Source organism: Tupaia chinensis, unplaced genomic scaffold (assembly GCF_000334495.1).
Source record: "Tupaia chinensis unplaced genomic scaffold, TupChi_1.0 Scaffold000475_1, whole genome shotgun sequence".
Lineage (NCBI taxonomy): Eukaryota > Metazoa > Chordata > Mammalia > Scandentia > Tupaiidae > Tupaia > Tupaia belangeri.
Window position 1 is genome coordinate 679,518 of NW_006159984.1, and position 3,372 is coordinate 682,889.

General features: G+C 35.8%; 1 protein-coding gene across 1 annotated transcript in view; it reads right to left on the reverse strand.

Moving 5' to 3' along the window:
* The window catches only part of LPAR4 (lysophosphatidic acid receptor 4), a 15,803-nt gene extending 12,466 nt beyond the window's left edge, over window positions 1–3,337 (reverse strand). Inside the window, exons 1-2 of the mRNA XM_027774718.1 lie at window positions 3,180–3,337; window positions 962–1,011 (exon numbers count right to left, since the gene is read on the reverse strand). The gene's annotated coding sequence lies outside the window, so the exon portion shown is untranslated. The remainder of the gene's footprint in view (window positions 1–961; window positions 1,012–3,179) is intronic.
* Window positions 3,338–3,372: the final 35 nt, after the last annotated feature.

A 3,372-nucleotide genomic window follows, 5' to 3' on the forward strand; every position in this document is an offset into this window, starting at 1 on the left:
TTCAATCTGGAAGATCGAACCTCAACAGAAGAAAGATTAAGTACATGAGACTGAACTGATGAAACAACATTCTGTGACTTGACTAAAATATTGCTGCTTTTCTTCTAAGCTTTGTTGTCCGGCTTTAAAGGATTTTTGTCCTGTCTTGAGCTGTCGATAGGTACATGTACCTACTATTTGAACAGAATAGTAACCTGTTTCTAGGCTTTAAGTTTGATGTGTCATATTTTATTAGTGTTATTGACTGAAGCATATAATCCATGAGTCTGTGTAACCTATAGTCATTTTAAAATAACCACTGACAAAACGCATAAAAATACATCCATACCATAAGTTTATGTATTAAATTAAGAATAACTAAGCAAAAGAGATTTATTTTGGGGGGCTGAAATTATATGGTTATATCAGTTCTTTATTTCTTTTGTTTTTCCCTAGCAACCACTATTACTATTGGGAAGGGGCCTTGAAATGAAAGCGGGAAAAAGAGTAAACAACAGGTGGGGATTCCACTACCTGGTGTCTAAGCTGCATCCCTTCCGAATTTCATTTCCCCTTATCTACAAGTGGTATGAGGAAAGCTTCAATCACTGAGTATTAGTGCACTGACAATCACTGCACCTGTACCAGGATATCCTAGGCCTATATAGTAGAGCATATCTGTAACATCTTCAAATCACTACTCTACATGAAATACATAGAATAGGAAATACTCTATAATGGAATTCTTACAAGTAGCACCTACATTTGAACCCTATCATTGCAGGCAGTGCCTGTAAAGTAGAATCATCTACCAGTGCCCCATTTATACTATTGATACATCTCACCCTGTTTTAAACAAAGGTGGCCTAAAACAAAGCAGACTGCTAAATAATACCCCCAACTCCCCTGAAATAAGCATTCTCTAATCTAAAAGAACCAAAATACACAAACTCATTCATAATTTAAAATACATTGAGATCACCTTAATATGAGGGAGAATTGATTTTCATACTCCTCCAGAAAGCAGCAGATCTGGAATGAAATTAATATTATCTTATTGGTTTATCTTAAAGGAAGAACAAAGCACTAACATTTCTTTCTGCTATTTTTTTTCATAATCAAAACAGATTATGCAGAAAATTCCAAACAGATTATGCAGAAAACTCTTCTCTAATTTAAAATCAAAGCAAACTAGGATGTTTAAATACCTAGAAGTTTTCATATCTGGTATAAATTCAATATTGGCACACCCAGCCCCACCGCTAGTTAACTGTATGAGAGAAAGTCAGGGTCCCTGTCTGGGCCTCAGTATCTCTTCTCCTTCCACCATGACTGACAGAAACCTTCAATTACTGCCATGGCAGTAGCTTCACTGGCTATCCCCTCCTGTAAGTTATTTTCACCTGCTCCTATATTTTGCTTTAAAAAATTCAATCCCTCAAAGTCTGCAATGAAAATCGTTACTGGACCCAATGAAATTATCATTAGATGTATTTGAATATCAGAAGTAAATATTATTATTTAGGGCCAGAAGCTAAGGTGCACAGAACAGGATTCTCTTTATATCCTCAAGTCTTCTGAGTGCCCTGATTTTCCTCATCCTTTGTCCTTCTGCCCAAGTATATTATTCAATAGATATATTAGCTCTAATTGTCTGGGTCTCAATCTTCCCCTTTCCCACTTATTTCCTAGTCACCTCACCCCTCAGAATAGGAGGCTATCAGCACATTCCACAACATAACTATATGGAATAAGTAGACTATTTATCCTATGTATTCTTCTGATAACCAATAATTTATTAAAAATGAGGTTGGATTCCTAGTGCTGGGTGGCCTTCTATCAAGCTCCCAATCCGCAGTACCAATATTCACAAACATACTATAGGATTTGTTTTCCTATCCCCTAAGAAGGCTCCCTCTATTATTCTCTAAGAATTATGTGCATGCTATGCACACACACACACACACACACACACACAACTACATAATTAAGCCCTGACAAAACCACCGCAAGGATAATTCTCCCTGCATTTCTCCCAAAGGGAATTGAGTAGATCAAGCTTAGTTTGGCCTGAGTGTTGCTGTGAGCCATCTTCCCAATCCTCTCTTTAACTTACAGAGAGTATACATTCTGAAAGGCCAGCCTGATTATTCCAATAAGGCGTTTATTCACATCTCTGATTGGCAGAAGATGCTTTAGAATGTAGACACCATTAAGTTTATCAGCTGAACTCATCCTTCTTACTAGTGCAACTTTTACTCTGTAACAAGGCAAAGAGATTTATAATCTATGTTGTTTGGAATTTTGTTCTGTAAAACAAATACGCTGCGAAACCAATGGATAATTTGCATATTAGATTATTATCGCTGTCTTCATGTTAATCAAGGAAAAAATAAAGATAGAATAATTTGGATACTTAGCAAAGTGAATAACCCTACCAGGTTCTGAAATGTTCTAACCTTTGTATTTGTCTGGTCTTTTTCTGCACTGAAATAATAATAAATTACATTGCTGTTTTTCCTAACACTAACTAAAAAACAGTGCTTATTAATTTAACAGTACTTATTAATTCTAAATGATTTTACTGAAAAAGGTTTGAACTCTTCAGGATATTCAAACACGGAATTGTAAAGATGTCAAGTTACTACATTTTTATGACAAACAGCAATTAATATAACAAATAATAGTAAATTCAATTTATGCCAGAATTAATTTTTCACACAAACATGATTCTTTCATCATGGACAAATTAATGAATTATTCAATACAGAAAATGTTACATTTTCCACAAATTAACTAAGCATCAATGGTATGCCATGTGTAGTTTTATTACAAGTAACCTCATCATAATAGAAGCCAGTTAGTTCACAATCGATTGTAACCAAAGAAATATAAGGCTAGCCAAGAGTTTCTAAATTGTTCTACCCTGTGATTTCAAATCAGCTCTTTAGGACAACTGTGTTTACATGAAACAACAGCCTGTTAATCCTGTATGTCTTCCACAGAAACAATAGAATTGTCAAAACAATAGAAATTCTTGTTTTTTACTATTCAACACACCCATCCTTGTTCAGCACTTCAGAGTTGAAGTGTTAACTTCTTTCCCGAAACGCTCAAAGCATCAGGGTTTCCACAGAAGTTTCTTACGCCATTCCCCCACCCCCAAACGCCCAAATCAAATCTTTCTCGAAGACACTTACCCCAAAAAACAGTGAGCTAGATGAGAGAGTGTGCTCATGCCTGCAAACAATTAGCTAGTAAACATGTAAACGGACAACTAGCACTTTGAAAGTGCATATTTTTAGCCATTTTTTTTTTCAGGGAAAGGTTAGCCCAGCCCAAAGTAACAGACTCTGAGCTGCTGCAGCTTCTTACTGCAAACTGCTCATTCTG